This window comes from Zingiber officinale, chromosome 11A (genome assembly GCF_018446385.1).
Source record: "Zingiber officinale cultivar Zhangliang chromosome 11A, Zo_v1.1, whole genome shotgun sequence".
Classification (NCBI taxonomy): domain Eukaryota; kingdom Viridiplantae; phylum Streptophyta; class Magnoliopsida; order Zingiberales; family Zingiberaceae; genus Zingiber; species Zingiber officinale.
The window spans coordinates 70073748-70096585 of NC_056006.1; the positions used below are offsets into that span (position 1 = coordinate 70073748).

Genomic DNA, 22838 nt, shown 5'->3' on the forward strand with positions numbered 1-22838 from the left:
CCCTGCTGCGACGGCGTGCCCTAACTCTCTTCCCCTCAGCAGGCAGCCTCCTTCCTCTTCTCTCCGCGATGGCGTGCCCCTAACTCTCTTCCCCTCGGAATCTCTCCGCGACGAAGAAGCAGCAGCCTCCTCCTTCCTCATCTCTCCGTGACCAAGCAGCAGGCTGCCTCCTTCCTCATCTCTCCGCGACCAAGCAGCAGCTCTGACAAAGGCGAGTGAGTTTTTGCCTAACCTAATCAGATTAGGGGTGCTGCTAATTTCTGAATCTTCGCTTGGGTGCTGCTAATTTCTGAATCTTGGCTTGTAGTTGTGCATTGCATCCCTCACCTCTTCCGTTCTATGTTTCATTTCTGGTTTATGTTATGGGGTTAACTTTTTAGGGCATGTTCTCTGTTTTTTTTTATGATTTATGTTATTAACTTTTCTCTTACTAAATGTAGGTGAAGAAACTATTATGGAAGAAGGAAAATTTGATTCAAATGAGATGAAAGATAACACCGATCATGCGGATCAAGACCTATCTCCATCTACCGTCGAAGAAGTGAAGCTACCTGAGATTGGAATGATATTTTCCTCTGAAGAAGAAATTCGTACGTTTTATAATTCCTATGCTACCAGTGTTGGTTTTGGTATTTCGAAGTTAGGTGGTAGGAATGGAGATGATGGAAAACAAAAATATTTTTCTATTGGATGTGCCAAAAATCGTAAAAAAGTATCTCAAGCAAAAAATGCTTTACACCCTCGACCTTCTAGTAAGACAAATTGCAAAGCTAAGATTAATGTAGCTGTTCGAAATGATGGGAACTTTGTGATAACTAGTGTAGACCTTGAACATAATCATCTCTTGAGCCCTGGAAAGTCGCGACATTTTAGATGTAATAAAGTATTAGATTCAGCTACGAAGAGAAAATTAGAATTAAATGATCAAGCTGGAATAACTTTAAACAAAAGTTTTCACTCTTGTGTAGTTGAGGCTGGAGGTTATGAGAATTTATCATTTGATGAGAGAAAATGTAGAAATTATATTTCAGAAGCTAGAAGGTTGAGGTTAGGGGAAGGAGATGCTGAAGCTTTGAGTAATTATTTTTGTCGCATGCAAAGTAGGAACCCAAATTTTTTTTATGTGCTGGATTTAGATGGTGAATCTCGAATAAAGAATATTTTTTGGGCAGATGCAAGATGTAGGGCTGCGTATGATTACTTTTGTGATGTCGTGACTTTTGATACAACTTATTTGACTAATAGTTATGACATGCCTTTTGCTCCATTTGTTGGGGTGAATCATCATGGGCAATCTATTCTGTTGGGATGTGGATTAATATCAAGTGAAGACTCAGCAACATTCACATGGTTGTTCAACTCGTGGTTGACATGTATGCACGGATGTGCTCCAAAGGCTATAATCACAGACCAATGTCGTGCAATGGCAATCGCAATTGAAGAGGTATTTCCGAATTCTCATCATCGTCTATGTCTTTGGCATATTATGAAAAAACTACCAGTGAAGTTAGGTGGTCATGCTCAATACAAACTGATAAAGAAACAATTGAAGAACATTGTTTATAACTCTCTTACTGTTGATGAATGTGATGTGAATTGGTTAAAAATGATTGAGGAGTTTAAGTTGGAGAACAATGATTGGTTGAAATCTTTATATGATGAACGAAATAGATGGATACCTGTGTATGTTAAAGATCACTTTTGGGCTGGTATGTCCACAACTCAAAGAAGTGAAAGTATGAATGCATTTTTTGATGACTATGTTCATTCTAAAACATCTTTGAAGCAATTTGTTGAGCAGTATGATAGTGCATTGAAGAAGAATATTGAGAATGAAAAAAATGGATTTTGTTTCTTTTAATTCTATCATGCCAGTTATTCTTGGTCATTCTATTGAAAGACAATTCCAAAATGCCTACACTAACAATATATTTAAGTTGTTCCAAGATGAAATAAGAGGGTTGATGTTTTGCGATGCCTCTTTGTTGAGGGAAGAAGGGACAACTTTAATATTTGAAGTAGTAGAAAATATGTTGGGAAATAATGGAAAACCTGGAAGAGAAGTTTCCTTTATGGTACATTATACCGAGTTAGATTGTCAATTGAAGTGTATGTGCCGTTTGTTTGAATTCCGGGGAATTTTATGTAGGCATGTGATTAAAGTGTTGATGAGAATGAAGGTTATTGAGGTTCCTATGAGTTATATTATGAACCGATGGCGCAAAGATATTAAGCGTGGGTATCAAAGCATCAGTAACATATATGATGGATATGGTTGTAGTGAAAAAAGACTTCGGTATAATACTCTCACCCCATTGATGCAAGAGGTTCAACAACTTGGAGCCGAAAGTGATGAGATTTGTTCTGTTCTGGTGGAAATCATGAAAGACACTAAGGAAAAACTTATTATTGCTATGGAGAACGGGCAATCAAGGGCTGGACAATTTGAAGAAGCATCTACATCTGAGGCAAAAGTGATACACTCTCCATTGAAAGTAAGAACCAAAGGTCGTCCACCCACAAAGAGGAAGCAATCTAAGGTTGAACAAATTATGAATAAATCAATTGCAAAGGGCCGAAAGAAGGTATGTGATGCATATAATAGATACTTAAAGTAATTGTGTGTTATTGTTTTGTACCTCGCTCTTTTTATTGTTTTAGCTAGTTTAAAGTTTATTTATAATCTATCTTGTAGCTATGAGTACAACTTTTCTTTTGGTACTGTTTTTTGGTTCAAGATGGAATGAAAATTCAGGTTAGTTAATGAAAATGCTTTATATCATTGGGTTTGTTTTCTATTTCCATGCAAGTAGAATTTTATAAGGCTTGGTGCAGGGAGAATTGAATAAGGCAGTGTTCAATGCAAGGAAGAACATGAAATTTTGTTAAGTGCTGGTTTGGAAGAACATGGATTCTGCTTCTAAAGTTGCCTGTTTCTTTTTGATATTTGAATTTATCCTATGTTAGCTGGGAGTTTTGTATGTTTGTGAAGCAAGAAACTAATTGTTGAATTACTGTTGATTTTGTATCCAATTTATCAAACTGGGCTTGATTAATATGTGTTGTCTGTAAACTGTGACACTAAAGGTTTTGATTTTGTAAACTGTGACCAAGTACTGTTGATTTTGTAAATTGTTACGAAGAGAACTGCAAATGCAAAGCGTTTTAGAGGATATCTTTGTAGCAGGTACATGTGTAAAGTTCACTTATTGCTAGTATTGTCCATCAATGATTTAGAACAATCCAGTACAAAACTGCTGCTTTATCACATCAAAAAAATGTGGGAATTAATGTAGTCTTAGGATATTTTAGTTCTATTGTAATTTTAGTGCTCTATTGTGTATTAAATATAAAATCTTTATTCCCTCATTCAGGTGGTACCTTTGCTCTTTATTCTCTACTCATTCTTGTTCTTGTTGGCACTTGTATGGCGATCGGTGATGGGATTCTCACTCCGGTCATCTCAGGTGACACTCCTCTATCATATTTGTAGTGTTAGAATATTTCTCTCTAGCCATTTTTGGTCTGTTGGAGTTGTGACTGATCCTGATTGTTGGGGGGTAATGTTAGTGGTGTAGTTGTCTGTCTTATTTGTTGAAGTGTTTAGATAGTTCATTTTATCTATTTATTCTTTGCAACGGTTTTCTGCATCTTCCTTTTATGACTACATGGTTGATATTTTTTGCAGTTCTTTCTGTGTCAGGTGGCATAAAGGTTAACCATCCAAAGATGAGCGATGGTAATTCTGCAACCTTGAGTTTTTATTAGAGTATTCTGTAATAGTTATAGCTAGGCTACATCCGTTGAGTTTCTTTTTTTCTAATGCCATAACAGAGACCATGCTCATGATGCTTTCTACAGATCCATTCTAGGTTTCTTGGCCTTCAACCTTCCATTTGCTTTCCTCCTTTTTCAAGTGTTTGTTGTGACATTTAGTTTTTCTAGATGGAATACTCTAGCCTATTTTGCCTTCTGAGGCATTTTCCTGCTAAATCGAAGGGGCGACAGAAAAAGCTTCTTGAGGTTTGTTCTCCTCTCAAACACTGAAATGATATCAAACCTGTATCTTCAGTCTATTTTCTGATATCAAGAACATCCTGCAGTAACATAGTTTTAACTGGTTTTAATATGATTCTTTTCTAGAGAGTTAATATATCAAATTTTGATGCATCGATGCAGGTTGGATTTGTTACTGCAATATGCTGAACCTGTTTTCTCATAAGGTGCCTTGCGGTGAGTGTTGATGGAAAGTGGAGATGGAGGACAGGTGGCTTAACAAAATATCTAATCTTGTTCATATCCATGCATGATGATGGCTGTGGAAGTTTTGTTCTGTTTTGTTTGTTTCACAGGATCTTCTTTGTTTTTTTGTTTGGGAAATCTGGCATGGCTATTTGTGAATTGTTCATAGATTTTATTGTTTAATTTTTTAAATTTTATATTAGTTAATTTTAATTGAATCTATATATATATATATATATATATATTAGAACTATTAATAATGGTCAATTACCTATGAGATAATTGGACTCAAAACTATCAAAAAGGAGGCCTCGAGATTTGAGAATGTAAAAATAGTTCAGCTTCGAGAAATGCCAATGCCTGGAGATTTGAGAATGCAAAAAAGTCGGGGAGGTGTTTGTCGGAAATTTTCGGCGCCACCGACGGTTGCTTGTTGAAGTGTTGTTGGTTGGTTTTCGTCACGATACGTATCGACGTTTTTTAGGATGGAGACTGGGACTGGCGTTTTGCATATGGACGAGTAGTGTGGATAATGGGCTTCGCTTGCTGGTTCGCCATCTTGACACTAGTGGTTCACTGTGGAAGGAAGAAGCTAGAATACAGAGTCCTTCCAACATTGCACATTAGAGTTTATGAATTGTTTGATTGGTGTTTGATCATAAGGTCCTAATCATTTTGGTGCCAAGTAGTTATGAGATGTGGACCAACTTTGATGTGGCCATGCTCCATGTACAAACAATGTATAGACCTCCAGTGTGACATATATTCTTTCATAGTTTTCGGCTAATTGAAGATATTTTTTACCACGAGTTAGCCTTCTATTCATTGATGAATCTTAGGCATCTCATTTATCCATAATTTTTCATAATCGAAATACAAGGTCATACTTTGATAAACTAAACAAATATCTACAAGTTGATGCAATTTATCATCCAATTGAAGATTAAACTACACATATAATTCAACTGAATTTAAAGCTCGGGCACCTGTTGTTGTGTCCACACTGCAAGCTATATGCAGATTAACAAGATGAATTAATAAAATAAATTCAATAATAATATTTAATCAATAATAAAAGGGGAATGATAATTTCAACACTAACATTATGTCTCTAAATCCAAACGTACAACAGTTACATTACAACATCAACACAATTTAAAACAACCTATCTAAATAAACTTAACACCAAAATCAGAATTATGGCTAAGAGAATCAAGTTCAAGCCCACTAATATCCAGATAAATTTTGGTACATTGATTATCCTCAGATTATGTCCATGAGAAGCAATGCATTCAATTGCACTTTTGTCAGTTGAACTATTATCAGTCGGCACCCACTGTTGCCATCCATGTTGCACACATCTGTAATACTGTCTCCCAGGATTCTTAGTTGATTTAGAAATACACACCAATGTATTTCGTCCGCAGTCTCTACATGTTACAGGTTGAAATCTCGTATTGTCGATGCTACTAAAACTTGATGATGCCATGAAAAAAAATAGAAATCAGACCCTGAAAAATACAAATAACAGAGCCTTTGAAATAAACAGGAAAAGGGACAAGTAATGAAACAATTTGAGCAAAAATAAAACAAAAAATACTAGAGAAGAAAATACAAAACAAAGATAGACCAAAACAAATAACAAGGCCGGAAATTAGACAAAAAACATAGACATATTAAAAAAACATGATAAATCCTACACTTACTAGGCAATTTGAATCAACACTCTTGTAGTGTTGGGAGTTAAATTATATGAATCAACACTCTTGTAAGGAGCTGGGAGCTAAATTATATGAATTAACACACTTATAACTAGGCAATTTGAATTATAAAGGAAAAAGTAGGTATCAAGAAAGGGAAAAATAAAATCCTCAATTTAATCACTTAAAGAATTCCTTCCACCAAAAGCAACAGATCCAAAAGTAGAGACAATATAGTAATTGTAAACAAGCATCCACCAAGAACCCTAATATATTGTTTCAGAATACAAACAAACAAGTAGGTCAAAGGAAAAAATTCCTCCACGACATAATGTAGGCAGCAAGATCAGTTCATAGAATGAGAATCTAGAATTGAGTTCCCAAAATGACTTTGTAAAAAGTTTCCAATGCTAGCAAAAAGTTAAATGTACTATCCAATGCCATCATCTTGCAAAATGTTTCCAATGCCATTAAAATTCAATATCTAGTATGTAATGAATTTTTCATGTCCATTCTTATATGATTTCACTCAACCCAAAGATCCTACATGCCTACTTGCTCGAAGAGACAACTCAAAGATGGGGCATCATAAAACACAAACATAGGAAACTTTCATCGGCTAAACTGTAACCCAATAGCTCTCACCTGGTCTGTCCTCGTTGCTGCTTGGCTGTGAATGGAAGAGGTGAGGGATGCAATGCACAACTACAAGCCAAGATTCAGAAATTAGCAGCACCCAAGCGAAGATTCAGAAATTAGCAGCACCCCTAATCTGATTAGGTTAGGCAAAAACTCACTCGCCTTTGTCAGAGCTGCTGCTTGGTCGCGGAGAGATGAGGAAGGAGGCAGCCTGCTGCTTGGTCACGGAGAGATGAGGAAGGAGGAGGCTGCTGCTTCTTCGTCGCGGAGAGATTCCGAGGGGAAGAGAGTTAGGGGCACGCCATCGCGGAGAGAAGAGGAAGGAGGCTGCCTGCTGAGGGGAAGAGAGTTAGGGCACGCCGTCGCAGCAGGGAAGAGAGTTAGGGCACGCTGTCGCGGAGAGAAGAGGAAGGAGGCTGCCTGCTTAGGGGAAGAGAGTTAGGGCACGCCGTCGCGGAGAGAAGTGGAAGGAGGCAGCGAGAGATTCCAAGGGGAAGGGAGTTAGGGCATGCCGAGGAGAAGAGTTTAACCGCGTATGAAGCGGAGAGAGAGGCCGAGGCCGAGGTGGGTCGCGGAGGACGTGGAGTTGGACACGTGAGCTGCCAACTGGGTCGCGGAGGGTGGGTCGCGGAGAGAAGTCGCGGCATAAATCATTCCCCTTAGTATAAATAGGAAAACATAAGTTGGTTTGGTTTATTTTTGTGATGGTTCGGCAACTCTCCTCACAAAACCTCACGCCACCTTCTCCTCTCAAACCCTCACGCCGGCGCCCCTCCTCTTCCTCCTTCTCACGGCACACCAAGCCCCAAGGGCCAAGGGAACTTCTTCCGGCGACGACTCCAACACGAAAAAGGTTCTTCTCCGCGAGAGGAACGTGAAGACGCTAGTGGATAGTCGAGAAGCTCATCTCCACCGGAATTCTAGCTAATGGAATCGTAAGAAATTACGAATAGGAGGTAAGAAACCTCTCACCTGCAGTATAATAGCTCCGTTTGATTTCCTACGCATTAGTTTTAGCTATATGCAGGTTTTTCGGCGCTTAGGGTGTGTTTAAACCCTCCTCGAGGATTAGGGATCTAGTTGAGCACCTCTAGACGGGTCGGACACGTTGTTCTCCTTTAGTTGGAGATTCTAAACATTGTCGGGTGCCTAGAGGTGACCTCCCTATTAGAGGAGAGAGTTGGAGCACACCAAGTGTTCGGTAAAATGTTAGTGTAGCTAAATACCACCTCAGTTATGTTTAATAGCTCAGTTAAATGCATTAGAAGCGTTTAAAACAGTAAATCAGTGTATTTTAGCTTATATGGGACTACGGTCCAATGGGTGGGCTCCCATAGTCGCCTCTAGGTTCAGACAACCTAGCTCTAGGTTCAGATAACCTAGAAACAGCAAGTTAGAACAGTTAGCTATATTCAGTATTTTATTTTCAGTGGCACTGTACTGGATCAGATATCCATTGGGTTGGACTCCTACAGTCGTCCCTAGGTTTAGATAACCTAGTTAACCCTACTAAATTCGGGACTTGCAAACCCGGGTCTAGTTAGGGATGCGCGCACAACAAGTACAGTTGCCGGGCCCAAACAACATGATTATGTATTTTCACTTATTATGAAATAGTTTTCAAAACTCAAAACTTGTTATATTAGTTGAGGTTGATTTCAGTATCAGTTTAGCTTCAGTTTAGCTCTTCCTTGTTTATACCTTATGATAGCTTATGTTCAGCTTATGTTATGCCATGCTTTGTACGATACCATGCCAAGCCATGCTTGCATATTCAGTATGTTCTTTTCAAATAGCATGATTTAAAATCATATTTGCATCGTTGCATGTTTTTGTGAGGTAGATGGTTTCTTACTAAGCTTTAAGCTTACAGATTCTACTTTTCCTTATACTGCAGATAAAGGTAAAGAAAAAGTGGACCAGTAGCGGAGGCTGGAGGACAATGCAGATCAAGATGTGTGTGGCAGGAACTGGAATAAAAGATCCTCTAGGGATTTGCACCTACTATAGCATTTTACAGTTCATTAGTTTTAGTTTTCGTGTTTTATGCACTTTTGAAATGCTAGAATGTTTAACTCATGGAAGATTGGTTTAAGTTGTTAGTAATTATGTTAGAATACTAGTTTTCATGTCATCAGAATGTTCCTCATGTAGTGTATAACTCATATGTGAGATTTTAGCACGAAGAAGTGCTGAAATCATAGTTCGGTGAAATCGAACCACGATCGGTCTCGCACCGATCGGGGCTGAAATCATCCTTGGATCATCGGCCAGGCCGATCGACGGATCTGATGAGCTCTTCAGTTCCTCACAGATCGGATCGTCGGCCCAGAATCGATCTGATAGTGTTCGAGAGTTTGGTGCTCGGATCGGTGCCGATCGAGACATACTGGATCGATCTGCAGCCGATCGACCAGCCACTGGATCGATCGCCGACCGATACCACTCGGATCGGTTCCGGCGGGACCGATCGATTAGTTGCTCCCCAGCTTCGATCGATCTGTGGATCGATCGGCAGGTTTGTAGGTAGTTGGGAAGGTTAGTTTCTAGTCCCTAGCTCAGTTGGGAAGTTCAGTTTCCCTCCCCTAGCAGGTGTACAACTCCTAGGTACACCTAGAACATTCAGATTAGTTTTTAAAAGATGATAGTTAGCAAAATTTTAATTAGCTCAGCTTTCTGCACAGTATAGTTTAGCGTTTATTGTAGCGACCGGCCTTACAGCCTAGTACCCAGAAGGCGGGTCGTTACAACTCACTTCCCCGCGCTCCCCCCTCAAGAAAAAGGGCTAAAACCCTTATATAGACTAGGGTTTGGCTCCGGCGACACGGTCGTGCCCAGATGGCACGGTCGTGTGGTGTCTGGCCTCGGTCTCTGCCGCACGACCGTGTAAGGATGCACGGCCGGGCACTTCCTGGTCTCGGTCTCGCGGTGGCACGGTCGTGCAGGGTTGCACGACCGTGTGTTGAACTGCCTCGGTCTCGGTCGCACGGTCGTGCAAGGATTGCACGGCCGTGCACTGCTCCCTTTCTGTCTGGTCACACGGTCGTACCAAGAGTGCATGGCCATGTTCTTCGGCTTGTTCCGGTGCGTTGATAATCGTCGTTTTCGCTCCGAAAGTTGTCCCTGTCAACACAAAACCAAACAAAGAGCAGATATCCGAACAAAAAGGTATATATACTGAATACAAGATGAAAGAGGCAATCATGAAACGAATATATATGCATAAAGTACGTGAATGTGCGCTAAAACATACGTAAATGATCATAATATTTGTGCACATCAACCATTATCCACTCAGCTGGAGTCACCACCAGCTCTCGAGTTCATATGTCGTATTGTCATATTTTGACGGCATATTTCGCCTCCCTACGTATTAACATCACTGATACATCCAAATTAAGTGTCACAAATAGGCTTATCAAATTAACAATTTATATTCAATGAACCCCTTAATTATATAATGATGTTGTAATTAAGAGCCCAGGGTCGTATCTCTCAAGGAAACTAATAGTAGGATGCTTGTCAATGATTAAGGACAATTTTTTTGGGGTTTTCATCATAACAATGGGGGGTTGTGTCGTGCAAGTAAAGGGAAGCTAAATTTCAACTACATAAATTTTGAACTAAAGAAAATAACTAGTCCTCATGGCAACTAAAATTCAACATGAATCATCTCACTTAAGATGCTCATTACAAAGAAATTGAGCTAAACAGAATGAAATTAACTGCTACACTAACTAAACAGAACTAAAAGACACTAAAGAACACTTAAGATCAGGAATCAACTAACCAAATGCAACAAGAACTATTCGGAAATCAACAAGGAGTGCAGAATTGAAATAGAGTAAATGTAGCAAATGGAATGCAATAAACAGAATTGAATTTTCAGAAAAAAAATCTTCAACATCTAAATTACAGAATTGAGAATTGAAGAAACAAGAAATTTAAGAACAAGAACTGTAGAAATTATGTTGTAGAAATATAAAATTGAAGAATTGAAATCTAAATTATCCACACTCAAACACAACCAACTTCGCAAACCACACTTCTTGCCATCACACAAGAAGCCAGAGATGAAACCCTTAGCTCTGAAAATCAGAGAAGAAGAAGAAGAAGAACAGCTGCTGCACTTGAGATTAATCTGAATCTTGTAATTTACAACCAAGAAACCCTCTCCGCTGTTGAAAACAGAATCCAAATTGAAATTGTAAAGCTGGAATCTGGAAACTGCAAATATGAACCAAACTACACAATGGAGGGCTTATGATAGTCGGATGGACGTCAAAGATCACCGGAGAACCCCTTCGATGATCGCTGATGAAGGACTGGAGAGAAATTAGTGCGGAGGCGGACGTAGCAGAGGAGTGCAGAAATGCAGTGAACTCGCCGTCGAAATCCTCTCTGGCGAGATTCCAATTCCCCAGAGGATGTCCAGCAGTTTCTTAAAGCTTCATTGCCGATTCTGTAGCTTGAGAAGATGATCGGAGGAAGAATGGGAGTTGCGGATCAAGAAACGCGTGGATGAATAGTAGCGCAAGCGACTGTTCATCCGCGAAATTTGGGTTTTTATATCAGATTTTGAACCAGAATTGGAAGTGGGTTCAGGTCTGGTTCGATTAGGATTTTAGGGATTTGTTGAGGAGGATTTGACTTGGGTTAAGCTTGAGAGGTAACTCTTTGTGATGGGTTGAATCAATTTGGTTTGAGCTTCTTTCCTTGTTGGATGAATCATTTGTTGGCCTTGATCATGTACCAATTGAATTGACTCAAGTGACTTACAAAACTAAATTCAAATTGTAAAAAAATATCATGAATAAGAGAAAAAATGTACACTTGAGGTAAAATAATCTCCATGTATAAACATGATAAAAAGTGTGTATAAACATGTGCAATTAAATGTAATACACCCAATATCAACCCAAAAGAATGTATCAAATAATAACCTATCAAATCCCCCACACTTATTCTTGCACGTCTTGTGCAAGTGAACAGAACTAAAGAAACAATTAAGGTTGTACCCCTAACAATTCTCATTCATATTTAGAAAATGATTAAAGCAAGCTACCTAGGATATTAAGTTTCAACTGTTGGTGCAACCTTAGGTCAAGGTTGACCTGGTTGACCCGACTCGAGTTGACGTGACTCGAGTTGTATTTTGATGTTTGACTTGGGAAGATTGTCGGTGCAACCTTAGGTCAAGGTTGACCTAGTTGTGTTGCATGTTGATGTTTGACACTCGTGAGAGAGTTCTATTCTTGATGTGGGACAAGAATAGATGTTTGGGAGATTATTGGTGCAACCGCAGGTCAAGGTTGACCTGGTTGACCTGATTCGGGAAAAGTCCAAGTATGGAGACTTGCACGGAAAAGTCCAAGCGAGGGAGCTGATTGGAAAAGTCCAAGTATGGAGACTTGCACGGAAAACAACAAGGGAGCTTGGCACGTGAAAAGTCAAGTATGGAGACTTGGAAAAGTCCAAGTATGGAGACTTGGCAGGGAAAAGTCCAAGCAGTTTGTTAGTGGAAAAGTCCTGGGTGAAGGTTGACCAGTTGAGGAGCTCGAGCTTGAAATTCGATGAGTTAGAATAGGTGAGTGAGAAGTCAAGTAGGTGAAGGGAGGACCAAACATTTGTCTGAGAAAATTCCTAAGTGGAGGTTAGGCAACGGGAAGTCTTAATTGGAAGTTAGGTAACGAGAAGTCTTAGCGGGGCTAGGCAGTGAAAACCTCATTGGGAACTAAGTAGTGGAAGTCCTAACAAGGCTAGATAGTAAAAACCTAGTTGAGAACTTGGCACTAGAAGTCCTAGAGGGGCTAGAGAGTGGAAAACATAATTGGAGGTTAGGGAATGGAAAGTCCTAGCGAATCTAGGCAAGAAAAAAGTCCAAGTGGGTCAAAGATTGACTGGACACTTAGTGATTGAAAATCCAATGAAACGTTGGTAAGGAAAAAATCTAAGTGGGTCATGAAGGATAGGATATTTGGCAGGGGACGGCTAGTCTGTCAAGGGAGTGACCGGATGCTAGGCATGATGTACCAACAGGTCAAGGTTGACCGGATGTTGGTGTGGAAGCCTTAGGTTTAGTTGAGAAGTTTGGATCGAGTTGCAGATCCAATGATACATAGCTCATCCGACGGTGACCGATCGTGACCGATCGTCGTATCTAATGGTTATCTAATCGGTGCGGTGACCGATCGGAATCGAAACTCGCTCGCTCGATTCTCGATCGGTTGGTCAGTTAGTAGCGAGTGACGAGCAGGCGGCTGATCGGTCCGCGGACGATCAAGCCATGTCTCGACGATGCGTGGAACCGATCGAGGCGAAGCATCACGAGAAGGGAAAAGGAGGATCGGGTCGATCCACCTCTCCTCTCGATCGGTCGGACCGATCGAGGCGATCCACCTCTTCCACGATCGGTCTGCGGATCGATCGAGTTCTGGCGTGCGGCACGCGCCGCTAGTTTCTTCATTGTTTCTTCTTGGCGGTATAAAGGTGAGGGATTCTCAGGGCTCCTTCTTCTTTCTTCTGGAAGTACTCTTCCGCCTGCAAGCTCTTCTTCTGCTGAGCTTTGTTGAGCTCGTTGGGTGCTAAAGCTTCGTGTGAAGCTTCTCATTCCTGGTTTTCTAGCTAGGCTTGGATCCAGAAGCTGCTTCACTTCTGACTACAAGAAGGCAAGCAAGTGTTGTTTACATTCTGTTCTTGTTTTCTTGTTCTATTTGTACTCCTATTGTTGTTGCAAAGATTGTGGTGAGGTTTCTCCACCCACAAGGAGTATCTATTAGCCGGGTTTCCGGGGACTCATCCACCGACGGATTGGTAGGCTTCGTCCACCTTACGGACACGCCGAGGAGTAGGAGTTCATCTCCGAACCTCGTTATATGGTTTGTCTTTCTTCTCCTGTTTTCTTTCTACTTTGTATTTCCGCTGCGCTAACCTAATCGTAGGAAGAAACGAGAAAGATTGGGGTCGGCTATTCACACCCCCCTCTCTAGCCGTACGAAGGATCCCAACAAGTGGTATCAGAGCGAGGCCGCTCTTCGACGGATCAACACCCGGGGGAGCACGGGCTAGAGATGGATCTCTATGGAGAAGATGTCACGATTCAACCCTTCTACGAGTCTCACGACAACTTCACATATTGGAAGGTAAGGATGATGTATTTTCTTAGAACTAATATGTTACATTGGTTTTGTGTACAAGAAGGGTTTTCCCCTCCGATGGATGAGGAAGGAAAACCTATCAAGAAGAAGGAGTGGACGAAAGAGCAAATCCGACAATCCGAAATCAATGACGAGGTAACAAAAATTATTGAATTTGCTTTACCTAATAATGTTTTGTGCAAGATAGATAGGTACAACAATGCCAAGGAGTTGTGGAACAACTTGGCCAAACTCCATGAGGAGAGCTCCACTTCAAGCCATGAAGAGGAGCCTAGTGAGCCAAGTAGCTCACATCATGGAAGAAGCGAATTGGGAGTTGAGGGCTACTCAACATCCAAGGAAGAAGAGGAGGAGAGTTCTTCTTCAAGTTCGGAGCAAGAAGAAGAAGCTTCTACCTCCGGGAGGGATGAAGAAGAGAGCTCGCATCCACCCTCAACCCTAGGTAACTCAAGCAATTTAAGTTCAATTAAATTACATATTATGTGCTTTGAGTGTAGGGAACGTGGACATTACAAGAGTAAATGTCCAAAGAGGGTAAGAAAGACTCCACCGGCGCCAAAGGTCAAGGAAGCCGGAGTCCCGAAACGCAAGGGCAAGGAGCACATCGTGTGCTTCCAATGCAAGCAAAGGGGACACTATAGGAGCCATTGTTCAAGGGGGAGGCAACCTCATAAGGGCAAGAGACCGGGCACATCGATAGGGGGAGCTAAGGCAAACCCTAAGGTATCTTTTAAGGCTCATTCGTGCAATTCTAGTAGGATACATGCTAGTAATTTTATTGCATTAGTCAATAATGATAAGCATGTTAACACTAGAAATCAATACATGTGTTTAGGTGCTAAACATGTCAACCTAGATAGGGATACTACTAGGAATGCTAACCCTAGGATTAACACTTCTAAGGTTAAGGAAAACCTAGGTAGAAACCCTAAATCAACTAGACACATGCCTAGGAACACCTCAAGAAAGAATGACAAATCAAAACTTGAGGTATTAGAGAAAGAAAATCAAGCCTTAAGGTCAAGACTTGACTCTCTAGAAAAGACTCTTAAGGATTTGACTCTAGGGTCTAGGGGTCAAAAACCCAAGTCCAAGGACAAGAAAGGTTTGGGTCACAAACCTAAGTCCCAATTGGTCAAGCCCACCTATCATAATGTTCCATTCGATTATGGAACAAAACCTAGGGCTAGGAAGACCACTACCAAGGTGACAAGGGAAGTCACCCCTATAGTTGACCTTGATGAGACCCAAATGACCAAGGCTTTAAAGCCTAAGAGGGTCATTAGGAGGGTTGCTAGGGAAGTTATCCCTAGTGAATATTTAGTGAACCCAATGAGCTCTAATAGGTATTGGGTTCCTAGGAGCATCTTCTCTACCCCATAGATGGGTTAGAGAGTGTCAACTCCAATAAGAAGGGTAGTTAACCCAACTTTGAGGAAATTGACACTCAAGGAGCATTTTCAAGGTGTTTGGGAACCTTTGAAAATGAAATGGAATAATCTTTGTCATTCACTCCTTGGAAGAGTAAGTTGTGCCAAAGTGAGAATATATTAATCTTACTTTAAATTGACACAATTTGGAAAAACCTAGAGAAATATCAAATTGGGATTTTGATATTCTCTTAGGTAATCAAGGCAATCCGGGCCTTAACTTAGAAGTGCTACTCTTGTAGAATTTTAAATGGTATAAATCAAACAAGAGATCAAGAAATGTCAATTTGGGTTGTGACATTTTCTTGGAGCACTTTGGGCAATCTAGGATTAGAATTTAAGTTAGCTAAGTGATTAAGGATACTTAGATAGGTAATCTAGGTATTCTATTTATGTTAACTTACCATGGTTGTTTGCCATATGCCATGTCATGACATCATATTTAATTTATGATCATTTGAAATGCCATGATAATGCTTAGGTTATTATATGTCATGTGTTAGTTTAGTTTCAAACTTTATGCCATGACATCATGACATTAGCACATGTTTTTACTTATGATATCATTATATGCCATGTCATCATCTCTTGCATTATAATCAATGAAATTGATTTAAGGACAAACATATAATTTGATATTGAGATCAAATTGATGTTTAGAAAATGCATGAGAACTTAGCCTAAGTTGACCTTAACCCATATCTCACATCAAATTGACTTGAATGTGGTTTGATACACCTTAGATGTGTGTGAGATATTAGGATCATGAGTTAGGATCAAGGTGCATAGTTTTTGTACCTAGATGAGCCTAATTCAAGAAAAGGAGGATCATAGGGAAAGCTTGTGTACAAGTCATGTACATCTAGCCCTAAGATTATGGTCCTAAATTCAAATGATTTTAAAAGCATTTTAAAATTGATTTGAAAAACTTTGATGAAGCTTTCCTAGTGATAGCATTCATCATTGAACATTGTGATACAAAGTTGAGTTAAACTTGAACTTTTTCAAAGTTTTTGAACTTTGTATCAAGATTGAAAAATGGAAACTATTTTCATAGAAAATTATTTTTCCGTGATAGTATATGGTAGTGTATCCTCAAAATTATATTTTGGAATTTTCTGGAATTTATTAGTTTCATTTGGGAAATAATCGATTATTGAAAGTGTGGATCGGTCACCGACCGATCCGAGGAAATCGATCGGTGCGTCGGCCGGTGTGTGTGCGAAGAGGATCGTGGATCGGATGCGAGGGGACCGATCGGGATTCGATCGTGGGAGACGATCGATCGTCGATCCGGGATCGATTCGATTGTTGGTCTGAAATTTCGGTGAAGTTGGTTTGTGGATTTCTAAAGGTTTAAAACTCGCCAAGACATTGTTGGTGCAATGGTCAGGGGAGTTGACCTTTAGGGAAGTTTTACCTAATTGTCAAGGGTTGACTTTGGGGAGTTTTACTCCAAAAGACTTTTAAGGATTAGTGATATGGGATTATCACTAAGTTGATTGTTGAGTTTAGTATCAGGGGAAATTAAGGTTTCAAATGAAAGGTATGGGACTTTCATTAGGAAGATGAATAACCTCCTTTTCTTTTGATGTGTCGAAAGTGTTCATTGGAGAATTATTGGAGAACCCAAGTTGGGTTAGATTAACCTAAGCTAGGAAGGAATGTTCAACATTGGTAATCTTTTGATGTGTCAAAAGGAGAGAGGGAGAACCAAGTTAGGTTATCGGGTTAACTTAAGGGAGAATGTCAAGAATGTTCAAGGAAAGAACATTGGACATTGAAGAGATGTTGGAAAACCTAAGTTAGGTTATCGGGTTACCTAACTTGATTATATTTTGTCAAACATCAAAAGGAGATTGTTGGTGCAACCTTAGGTCAAGGTTGACTGGTTGACCGACTCGAGTTGACGTGACTCGAGTTGTATTTTGATGTTTGACTTGGGAAGATTGTCGGTGCAACCTTAGGTCAAGGTTGACCTAGTTGTGTTGCATGTTGATGTTTGACACTCGTGAGAGAGTTCTATTCTTGATGTGGGACAAGAATAGATGTTTGGGAGATTATTGGTGCAACCGCAGTCAAGGTTGACTGGTTGACCTGATTCGGAAAAGTCCAAGTATGGAGACTTGGACGGAAAAGCAAGGAGCTTGGCACGGAAAAGTCAAGTATGGAGACTTGGCACGGAAAAGTCCAAGAGGGGAGCTTGGCACGCGAAAAGTCAAGTATGGAGACTTGCGGAAAAGTCCAAGTATGGAGACTTGATTGGGAAAGTCAAGCAGGAGTTTGCACGGGGAAAAGTCCTGTGAGTGAAGCCGAGCGCGGAAATCTGGTGAGTGAATCCGGTGAAAATCCTAGTGAGTGAAGCTAGGTGAAGGTGAAAGTCACAGTAAGTGAAGCCGGACATTCGGAAATCACTGGTGAGTGAAGCCGCGGTGGAAATCTGGTGAGTGAATCGGTGAAAATCCTAGTGAGTGAAGCTAGGTGAAGGTGAAAGTCCAGTAAGTGAAGCCGGGCATTCGGGAAAATCACGGTGAGTGAAGCCGGTGAAAATCCTAGTGAGTGAAGCTAGGTGAATGAGAAAGTCCTAACTGGGATGTTAGGCGGTGTGAAATCTCGGTGAGTGAAGCGGTGGAAAGTCCGTGAGTGAAGCCGGCGAGGAAAATCCAGATGGATCGGGATGATCGGACTTACGGTGTTGAAAAGTCCAAGTAGGTCAAGGGTGATCGGATACTTGGCACGAAGAGGAAAATCCAGATGGATCGGGGATGATCGGACATCCGTGTGGAAAAGTCTAAGTGGGTCAAAGGGATTGACCGGACACTTAGCGGGGAGTGCTAGCAGGTCAAGGGAGTGACCGGATGCTAGGCATGATGTACCAACAGTCAAGGTTGACCGGATGTTGGTGTGGAAGCCTTAGGTTTAGGGTTGAGAAGTTTGGATCGGACTGCAGACCGATCCAATGATACATGGCTCATCGTCTGGTGACCGATCGGTGACCGATCGAGTATGCTACTAATGGTTAATGGTTATCTAATCGGTGGTGACCGATCGATATCGGAAGCTCTCTGGTTGGCTCGATGCGATTTGACACCGAGCTAGAAATGGCAGCGGCGGAGCTGATCGGTCCGCGACCGATCAAGCCATGTCCCGATCGGGCGTGAACCGATCGAGACGCGAGCATCACGAGAAGGGAAGGAAGGGATGGGTCCGTGAACCGATCCACCTCCTCTCGATCGTCACCGCCGATCGAGACGATCCACCTCTTCCACATCGACGGGCATCGGATCGAGTTCTACTATGCGGCCACGCGCTAGTTTCTTTGTTTCTTCTTCGCGGTATAAAGGAGTTCTCTGAGGCTCCTTCTTCTTTCTTGGAAGTACTCTTACACCTGAGCACGCTTCTTCTTCCTGCTGAGCTTTGTTGAGCTCGTTGGGTGCTAAAGCTTCGCGTGAGCTTCTTCTTGTTGCTGGTTTTCTAGCTAGGCTTGGATCCGAGAAGCTGCTGCTTCACCAGGGTTCCTGCTGACTTCAAGAAGGCAAGCAAGTGTTGTTTACATTTCTGTTCTTGTTTTCTTGTTCCTATTTGTACTCCTATTGCTGTTGCAAAGATTGTGGTGAGGTTTCTCCACCCACAAGGAGTATCTATTAGCCGGGTTTCAGGGGACTCATCCACCGACGGATTGGTAGGCTTCGTCCACCTTACGGACACGCCGAGGAGTAGGAGTTCATCTCCGAACCTCGTTATATGGTTTGTCTTTCTTCTCCTGTTTTCTTTCTACTTGTATTTCCGCTGCGCTAACCTAATCGTAGGAAGAAACGAGAAAGATTGGGGTCGGCTATTCACACCCCCCTCTCTAGCCGTACGAAGGATCCCAACAAGTGGTATCAGAGCGAGGCCGCTCTTCGACGGATCAACACCCGGGGGAGCACGGGCTAGAGATGGATCTCTATGGAGAAGATGTCACGATTCAACCCTTCTACGAGTCTCACGACAACTTCACATATTGGAAGGTAAGGATGATGTATTTTCTTAGAACTAATATGTTACATTGGTTTTGTGTACAAGAAGGGTTTCCCCTCCGATGGATGAGGAAGGAAAACCTATCAAGAAGAAGGAGTGGACGAAAGAGCAAATCCGACAATCCGAAATCAATGACGAGGTAACAAAATTATTGAATTTGCTTTACCTAATAATGTTTTGTGCAAGATAGATAGGTACAACAATGCCAAGGAGTTGTGGAACAACAACTCCATGAGGCCAACTTCCATGAAGAGGAGCCTAGTGAGCCAAGTAGCTCACATCATGGAAGAAGCGAATTGGGAGTTGAGGGCTACTCAACATCCAAGGAAGAAGAGGAGAGAGAGTTCTTCTTCAAGTTCGGAGCAAGAAGAAGCTCCTACCGGGAGGGGAGAAGAGAGCTAGCATCCCCTCAACCCTAGGTAACTCAAGCAATTTAAGTTCAATTAAATTACATATTATGTGCTTTGCGTGGACATTACAAGAGTAAATGTCCAAAGAGGGGTAGAAAGACTCCACCGCCAAAGGTCAGGAGCCGGGAGGGCAAGGGTCGTGTGGCTGCAAGCAAGGGACACTATAGGAGTCATTGTTCAAGGGAGGCAACCTCATGGGGCAAGAGACCGTGCACATCGATAGGGAGCTAAGGCAAACCCTAAGGTATCTTTTTAAGGCTCATTCGTGGAATTCTAGTAGGATACATGCTAGTAATTTTATTGCATTAGTCAATAATGATAAGCATGTTAACACTAGAAATCAATACATGTGCTTAGGTGCTAAACATGTCAACCTAGATAGGGATACTACTAGGAATGCTAACCCTAGGATTAACACTTCTAAGGTTAAGGAAAACCTAGGTAGAAACCCTAAATCAACTAGACACATGCCTAGGAACACCTCAAGAAAGAATGACAAATCAAAACTTGAGGTATTAGAGAAAGAAAATCAAGCCTTAAGGTCAAGACTTGACTCTCTAGAAAAGACTCTTAAGGATTTGACTCTAGGGTCTAGGGTCAAAAACCCAAGTCCAAGGACAAGAAAGGTTTGGGTCACAAACCTAAGTCCCAATTGGTCAAGCCCACCTATCATAATGTTCCATTCGATTATGGAACAAAACCTAGGGCTAGGAAGACCACTACCAAGGTGACAAGGGAAGTCACCCCTATAGTTGACCTTGATGAGACCCAAATGACCAAGGCTTTAAAGCCTAAGAGGGTCATTAGGAGGGTTGCTAGGGAAGTCATCCCTAGTGAATATTTAGTGAACCCAATGAGCTCTAATAGGTATTGGGTTCCTAGGAGCATCTTCTCTACCCCATAGATGGGTTAGAGAGTGTCAACTCCAATAAGAAGGGTAGTTAACCCAACTTTGAGGAAATTGACAGCATTTTCAAGGTGTTTGGGAACCTTTGAAAATGAAATGGAATAATCTTTGTCATTCACTCCTTGGAAGAGTAAGTTGTGCCAAAGTGAGAATATATTAATCTTACTTTAAATTGACACAATTTGGAAAAACCTAGAGAAATATCAAATTGGGATTTTGATATTCTCTTAGGTAATCAAGGCAATCCGGGCCTTAACTTAGAAGTGCTACTCTTGTAGAATTTTAAATGGTATAAATCAAACAAGAGATCAAGAAATGTCAATTTGGGTTTTGACATTTTCTTGGAGCACTTTGGGCAATCTAGGATTAGAATTTAAGTTAGCTAAGTGATTAAGGATACTTAGATAGGTAATCTAGGTATTTTATTTGTGTTAACTTACCATGGTTGTTTGCCATATGCCATGTCATGACATCATATTTAATTTATGATCATTTGAAATGCCATGATAATGCTTAGGTTATTATATGTCATGTGTTAGTTTAGTTTCAAACTTTATGCCATGACATCATGACATTGGCACATGTTTTTACTTATGATATCATTATATGCCATGTCATCATCTCTTGCATTATAATCAATGAAATTGATTTAAGGACAAACATATAATTTGATATTGAGATCAAATTGGTGTTTAGAAAATGCATGAGAACTTAGCCTAAGTTGACCTTAACCCATATCTCACATCAAATTGACTTGAATGTGGTTTGCTACACCTTAGATGTGTGTGAGATATTAGGATCAAGGTGCATAGTTTTTGTACCTAGATGAGCCTAATTCAAGAAAAGGAGGATCATAGGAAAGCTTGTGTACAAGTCATGTACATCTAGCCCTAAGATTATGGTCCTAAATTCAAATGATTTTAAAATCATTTTAAAATTGATTTGAAAAACCTTGATGAAGCTTTCCTAGTGATAGCATTCATCATTGAACATTGTGATACAAAGTTGAGTTAAACTTGAACTTTTTCAAAGTTTTTGAACTTTGTATCAAGATTGAAAAATGGAAACTATTTTCATAGAAAATTATTTTTCCGTGATAGTATATGGTATGAGGTGTATCCTCAAAATTACGATTTTGGAATTTTCTGGAATTTATTAGAGTTTGAATTGAAGGGAAATCAAAAATTCTCGACAGAGTGTGGATCGGTCACCGACCGATCCAGAGGACGACCGGTGACCGATCGGTGCAACGGTCGATTCATGGAGGATCGGTGGCGGCTGGACCGGGGGATTGATCGACCGGACGACTCGATCTGCGCCATGATTTTCAGTCGATGAAATTTCAGGCGAAGTTGGGTTTGTGGATTTCTAAAGGTTTAAAACTCGCCAAGACATTGTTGGTGCAATGGTCAGGGAGTTGACCTTTAGGGAAGTTTTACCTAATTGTCAAGGGGAGTTGACTTTTGGGGAGTTTTTACTCCAAAAGACTTTTAAGGATTAGTGATATGGGATTATCACTAAGTTGATTGTTGAGTTTAGTATCAAGGGGGAAATTAAGAGTTTCAAATGAAAGGTATGGGACTTTCATTAGGAAGAAACTCTTGACCTTGATAACCTCCTTTTTCTTTTTGATGTGTGTCAAAAAGGGGAGAGTGTTCATTGGAGAATTATTGGAGAACCCAAGTTAGGTTATCGGATTAACCTAAGCTAGGGAAAGAATGTCAAGGAATGTTCAAGGAAGAACATTGGTAATCTTTTTGATGTGTGTCAAAAAGGGGAGAATTATTGAGAACCCAAGTTAGGTTATCGGGTTAACCTAAGGAGAATGTCCGGAGAATGTTCAAGGAAAGAACATTGGACATTGGAAGATGGTTGAAAACCTAAGTTAGGTTATCGGGTTAACCTAACTTGATTATGGTTTTGTCAAACATCAAAAGGGAGATTGTGCAAAGTGCCAGGTCAAGGTCCTGGTTGACCGACTCGAGTTGACGTGACTCGAGTTGTATTTTGATGTTTGACTTGGGAAGATTGCAACCTTAGGTCAAGGTTGACCTAGTTGTGTTGCATGTTGATGTTTGACACTCGTGAGAGTCTATTCTTGATGTGGGACAAGAATAGATGTTTGGGAGATTATTGGTGCAACCAAGTCATGGAGACTTGACATTGGAAAAGTCCAAGTATGGAGACTTGCACGGAAAAGTGCAGGAGCTTGGCGGAAAAGTCCAAGTATGGAGACTTGGCATGGAAAAGTCCAGGCACGCGAAAAGTCCAAGTATGGAGACTTTACGGAAAAGTCCAAGTATGGAGACTTGACTGGGAAAGTAAAGAGGAGT

The 22838-nt window shown here is 40.9% G+C and overlaps 1 long non-coding RNA gene across 1 annotated transcript; it reads right to left on the reverse strand.

Annotated features, from left to right (window-relative positions):
• Nucleotides 1-5314: 5314 nt before the first annotated feature.
• On the reverse strand, nt 5315-7200 carry LOC122032184. The gene is made up of 2 exons (XR_006125985.1): nt 6588-7200; nt 5315-5753 (listed from the first exon to the last, which is right to left on the reverse strand). It is a non-coding gene; the product is annotated as an uncharacterized LOC122032184 (long non-coding RNA).
• Nucleotides 7201-22838: the final 15638 nt, after the last annotated feature.